Source organism: Dermacentor andersoni, chromosome 8 (genome assembly GCF_023375885.2).
Source record: "Dermacentor andersoni chromosome 8, qqDerAnde1_hic_scaffold, whole genome shotgun sequence".
NCBI lineage: Eukaryota > Metazoa > Arthropoda > Arachnida > Ixodida > Ixodidae > Dermacentor > Dermacentor andersoni.
Genome location: NC_092821.1, coordinates 57,947,701 through 57,954,568, shown reverse-complemented (window position 1 = coordinate 57,954,568; position 6,868 = coordinate 57,947,701).

Genomic DNA, 6,868 nt, shown 5'->3' with positions numbered 1-6,868 from the left:
GATCGAGCTGGTTCGGAAACATCGTTTTCTCGGCGTGATTTTAGACCACCAGCTTCGATGGACTCATCATTTGAAAGCCCTGGAGTACCAAATTAGTTGTGTTATAATTGTTCACCGCGGAATTGCAGGCACGAAGTTGGATGGAACAACTGCATCCCTGCTTCACGTCCACTCTGCACTTGTGCGTCAGAGAATTGCTTACTCCGCCCCTATATTGGACAAATTATCTGCGACGTCCCTCCATCGGCTACAGCTATTGCGGGCTCGGAGTTTACGAGTGTACCTAGGAGTCCCGCAAGCTACGTCCAGTCACCTCACTATTGCAGAAGCGCGGGAACCGCATTTCACGGTGATTCGCAGCCTGGAAACATGCCGACATCTCTTCAGAATTTCTACTCAGCATTCTGCACATCCCCTTCCCTCTCTCATAGAGAACCGTCCGGGTTCACAGATACACGCCTTGGTTCAAGAGCATAAATCACGACTCCCACGATCACTTTTTTGTCACTCAGACCTGCGCGCGGCTACCCACCATGGCTTCTGGAAATGCCGAAAATAGAAACGTCAATCCAAGGGCTTAAAAATAAAAGCGACGTTTCTACATTAGCAGCAAAACAATTAGCGTTACATCACCTATTTGACAAGTACCAAGAATCTATTCACGTCTACACGGACGGTTCTATAATAAGAGAAAGTGCGACTGCAGCTTATGTTATACCATCCTTAGACATTTCAACTGCTGTAGACCTGCTGAGCTCTCTAGAAGGCTTTGTTAATCCTTTGCGACCTTTCTTTAATACCTTCGAAGAGAGAGCACGCACGCTCAGTACCAATCAATGTTATCAGGATGAGGGCAAACGCATCGTTTTGAGTAAGCACCCGGATGGAAAAAGCGATAACGCGCTACAAGGTAGCAAAAAGTCTATCGTAGAGACCTACAATGTTGTACTTGACCGTCTAGGCTCTGCTTTGCGAGTGCGAAAGGCTGCCTGCACTGAACTCTGTGAAAGGTTCGGATACTCAAAATTGCTGACAGAAGTTGGGAGCGAGGTTTCTCTGGCAAAGAAGGCTGAGAAGTTGGTGACAACCTACAAAAATTATTTGGAGCCAGCATTTTCCGCAGAAATCGTTCAGTTTGCGAACTTTCTGCACAACTCTTGTGTGTCAGGACACAATTCCCCTGGTAATAATGAAGTTGCTGCACGAAAGAAAGCTTATTGACGTTTCCGAACCTTTCTATTGCCTTGCGACTGTACCTAAGCATACCCGTGGCAAACTGTGAGACCGAACAATCGTTTTCCAAGTTGTGGCTGACAAAAAATCGCCTTCGTTCGAGCCTCCTTGACGACAAGGTGAACTCGCTTGCTGTCATGCCCATTGAAAGTGGCCTCCTCCGCGATCTATCCTTCGAACAGACTATATCTGATTTCGCCAACGCGAAGGCGCGAAAGATGCCATTTTAAAAGCGGTCTGTTTGCGCAATACATGAATAGTTCCAATAAGTTCGTTGTGTCGCCTCCCAGCCTCCATGTTGCCAATGAAACGCTGAGCAGGGTAATTCAAGATATGCAAATCTTCGTTGTTCGTCTCTTGTTTTTTTCTTCTTGTGATATTTAGCGTGCTTATAAAGAACTGTATTTTTGTTGCTTTTGATGGCGCCACGTTTATTTGATGTCGTCCTTGCTTGTCTTACCTTTAACGAAAATATTTTCAAGCAATGTTTTGTAGTTACAGTTGGTAATTTTCATCTGTATTCTAGTGCATTCTTATGGTGGTTGTATTGCCTTAAGTATTGTATCTATCTATTGCATATCTATAGAGTAACGTCTGTAACGATTACTGCAGTCTGATCGATGCTTGAATTTTAATAAAGAATGTTTGGATACAACCATGCGTCTCCTCACGGGATTAAACTTAGTGATGCAAACAAAGCCTAGCTTCAGAAGGATCGACATCTGAGCTGTGTTTTTTTTTTTTATTGAAATGAAAATAAAAGAGACGTAGTCACCTTATAATGGTGACGGCTACTCCTTTTCTCACAGCGGAAACAATATAAAAAATATGTAGGAAAATGAAAAGAAACTACTTCATACAGTGAGAAATCCACAGCACAGTCCTATACGTCCATGAACATAACACTAGAAATTCAAATACAAGTTGCACCACAATGAGTTCGTAAACAAAGTCACAAACACACACAAACGGCCGTGATGTAGAGTTCGATGAGCATAAACACAGATGAGGAATTACACTGTGTTAAAATAATTCACGCACAAGAAATGATGTATAACGCGTAATATACAAGCACTAATAATTACAAATAATAGAAGAACGTTATAGTGAAATCGTGTGATTATTCAGTGCAATACCTAGTATTTGTTAAGGATGCCTGTGTCTTCATAAAGATGTTCAAGTGCGTTCAATGCTTTTCGCTGTGCTATTTTCGATGGCCATGGGCCCAGCAATTTTGCGAGTGAGAAAGGCCGCCGAGGATCAATGGAGCGTAGCTCTTGTTCTAGCTGCTGTCTTTGCATCTCGTATATGAGGCCTTCGAGGAGTTTGATGGCGAACTTCCTCATCGTCGTGGCCACAGGAACAAGCCGGGGAAGGAGCCCATTTGATGCGATGTAGGAAATGTTTGGTGTATGCTGTCCCAAGGCACAGTCGGTGAATTGGTGTCTCGGTACTTTGAGAAGGTTGTACAACCAGCTGGTATTCGAGTTGGGGGTCTACTTCGTAAAGGATTGATTCCTTAGTGTTTTCATTAAACCATGTTGACATACACAAGTCTTTCTTTAGTACTCTCAGTGTTCGTTTTGTGTCCATTGGTGATAAATGAATGAGTTCAATTTCTGCATGCTTATAGGCCGATTTTGCCAATGAGTGCGCTAGATCATTGCCTGCTATACCAGCATGGCCGGGGACCCACTGTAATATCACTTCATGTTTCCTTTCATTAGCCTGAGTTAAACTGTTCAGTACTGCGTATGTTATTCGTGCGTGTGGTTGGCTTTCATCAATATTTCAAGACATGCTAAAACCGATAAGGAGTCCGTGCAAATTACCCACTTTGTTGGTGTCTCATATCTTTTGGTCAAATGAGTGGCTTGGAGAATCGCCACTAATTCCGCTATTGTTGGTGACGACGTGTGTCCTATAGTCGACAAGCGTACTCTACCTCTAAGGATGGTATAACATAAGCTGCAGTCGCACTTTCTCTGATTATAGAACCGTCCGTGCAGACGTGAATAGATTCTTGGTACTTGTCAAATAGGTGATGTAACGCTAATTGTTTTGCTGCTAATGTGGAAACGTTGCTTTTATTTTTAAGCCCTCCGATTGACGTTTCTATTTGCGGCATTTCCAGAAGCCATGGTGGGTAGCCGCGCGCAGGTCTGAGTGACAAAAAAGTGATCGTGGGAGTCGTGATTTATGCTCTTGAACCAACGCGTGTATCTGTGAACCCGGACGGTTATCTATGAGAGAGGGAAGGGGATGTGCAGAATGCTGAGTAGAAATTCTGAAGAGATGTCGGCATGTTTCCAGGCTGCGAATCACCGTGAAATGCGGTTCCCGCGCTTCTGCAATAGTGAGATGACTGGACGTAGCTTGCAGGACTCCTAGGCACACTCGTAAACTCCGAGCCCGCAATAGCTGTAGCCGATGGAGGGACGTCGCAGATAATTTGTCCAATATAGGGGCGGAGTAAGCAATTCTCTGACGCACAAGTGCAGAGTGGACGTGAAGCAGGGATGCAGTTGTTCCATTCCACTTCGTGCCTGCGATTCCGCGGTGAACAGTTATAACACAACTAATTTGGTACTCCAGGGCTTTCAAATGATGAGTCCATCGAAGCTGGTGGTCTAAAATCACGCCGAGAAAACGATGTTTCCGAACCAGCTCGATCTGATGGCCATCTGCTGAAAGACCAAAATTTATAACCTTTTTTCTTGTGAAAGGCAGAACCGCTGATTTGGCATAACTCCATGCCCCGTTGTCTAAAATGATCACCTTTTGCGTTCAAAGCTACCTGCAGCCGATAATTGACAATTTCTAGAGACTTATTTGATGTGCATATGCAAATGTCCTCAGCATACATAGATATGTTTATGTCTGCTGGAAGTACTGCTGGTAAACCTGCTATTGCTGCATTGAAGAGAAGTGGACTTAATACACTTCCTTGCGGAATTCCTTTGTTTATGGTGTATGCGTCCCTTTGCACGTCATTTGTATTTATATATATCTTTCTGTTTTTCGAGAAGTTAGCGATCAATTTGAGAACTCGGCCATGCACTCCGAGAGTTGAGAGTCCAAGCTGAACGTGAAGGTGACTGACCGAGTCAAACGCCTTCTTAATATCAATAAACACAGCAACAGCAATGTTCCCACAGCTAATCTCGTGGTCAACAAACGTTACCAAGTCAAAGATGCAGTCCATTGTACATCTGCGTTTTCTGAAGCCAGCCATTTGGTCTGGTAGACAACTGCTGCATTATCCACCATTGTAGTCTAATATTGATAATCTTTTCCATCACCTTTGAAACACAGCTCGTTAAACTAACAGGACGGAAGGAGTCAAGAGACAGTGGCGTTTTGCCAGGTTTTAGCAATGGGACTACGTTAACGATCCTCCAACTCATAGGAACATGTGCTTCCTCCCACATCTTGTTGAAGATGTGTAGGAGAGTGGACGTGCCTGCTGGGCCAAGGTTTTTCAAGGTACAATAAGAGATGTCGCCAGGACCAGTCGCTGTTCTTTGGTGCGTCTTCGAAAGCGTGCTGCAGTTCTTTTAGAGAGAACAGAATATCCAACTGTGTATGAGGTAAATTGCAAGCGTTTTCAATCTGTTGCGGCACCGAAAATATAGATTGATCTTGAATTGATACAGGATTTGCGAAATTTACTAGTGTTGCGCAGAACGTGTTTGCAATTTCGCGTTCAGATATATGCCAAGAGCTGTAGCAAGATTTTTGAAAGGACTACGTTGTGGTATCGGATGGCAAAGGGCGTTTATTAATCCCCAAATTTTCGGCAAGGTTGTGAAGGGGGTAAGTGACGTACAGAACTCACGCCACCGTTGCTCTCCCAGTTTTTGCATGTCCCGGTTAGATTTTCTGTGTGCAAACTGACTTTCTTGATAATCTTCAAGCCGTTCGGAACGACGAAACCGACGCTCTGCTCTCCGTCTAACGGCTCTGAGTCGTTCATAGCCTGCGTCCACTGTTTTGTCCCTCCGGAACAATTGTGTACCGCGTAGCCCTGGAGTAATTACTTAGTACCGATGACATGAATGTGTCCAGGTCATTTACTTGGTTCAGTACCGCAGCATTATATTCTCGAAACAGTTGCCAATTAGTAAGTTTAGTTACTCTGGGAGATCTTGCCGGATGCATAAGGGGATGCGCTATGAAGATTGGGAGGTGTTAATATGCCGTGTCTCATAATCTGTGCCCCATCTCATATCGCGCGTAAGGTCAGGGGAGGCTATAGTAAGAACAAGACAACTAGCGTAATTTAGCCTCTTAAAAAGGTGATCGATTCATCATTGAGCACAACAAGGCCGCATGAGTCTATAGCCTTTTCTAAAGACCTGCCTCTAGAATCAGTGGGGCTACTGCCCCAGGTAACGTTATGCGCAATGAAGTCACCGCAGAATAGGACTGGTCCTTGAATCCTTTGAAAGAAATGCGAGAAAGTTTACTAAGTAATGCGCGGTGCTGGTTGCATGTAAACGCAAACAATGGTCACTAGCAGCTTTTTAAACTGAACTTTACAGGGAACGAACTCAGGCACATCAGAGTCTGAGGAGAAGAGAAGACAGGAAGGTAGATCACGTCTGACACTTAACTTAGCTCGGCTAGGGTTCGGATTCGTGAAGATGAATATATTACGTAGTTCGAAAGACGGAAATTATGTTCTACACCGGCTTCGTTGAGACACACAACGAGAAACCTGTATTGCGAAACAAGCTTTCTGAAGTCTGCACTCTTAGATCGAATACCATTTGCACTCGATTGAAATACATTTGTGTTTCGAAAGCAGTTATCCATCTGGCGAGCCATTGTAGTACCAGCGGTTCTAACGAAAGAACAGCGCTCACCTCTGGAGGGTTGTTTGCCATAGGAAACGCCCGCAGAATTGCTTTTAACGCAACAAAGAGCATAGACATCACCATATGCTGCTGAGATGATTCCGCTTCACGTGAGACATGCGCAGGTGCTTGTGTTCTCAAAGGAATGAATGCCTTGAGACATGTTGGTGGTCGACAACACTTGACGACGTCTTTCCTTGGCTCTCTTTCCTGCTTAGTTTGCCTTTCATCTCCTGTACACCATTAGGCACCATTGCATACGTTTTCTTGCGCTCTGCCGATTGTGACGGAGGAGCTGCTTTCACTTGGTTGACAGCATCTAAGTTCGGAGGAGGCGAGCCTTGCTTCGGGGTCCGACCATGTAATATTTCTTGTCTCTTGAGTAATGAAGCCGCTTGATGCTTGGGACATCTAGCGTATGAAGCTGTGTGGTCTCCGTTGCAGTTGGCGCACTTGGGTTGACTTCTAGAGGTGCAGGCTTTATAATCATGCGCTCCCGCACAGATCTTGCATCGCAATTGGCTATGGCAGGACTTAGCAACGTGGCCAAATCGGTCTGAAAGTGCATAAAATGCCAAACGACGTGTTAAATGTGCGGTTACCGTATGCCGTTGGCGTTAACGAATAAAAGACGCCACAGACAAATCTAACTAGCTGGAAGCAACATAATAAGTTGGCTTTAATGTTAAATAACTTTAACAATCAAGGGCGTGTTATTGTTTTCCATACGGGGCGCGCACATAACGCCTGGAAACCATTCTTCAATGTTCGCGCAG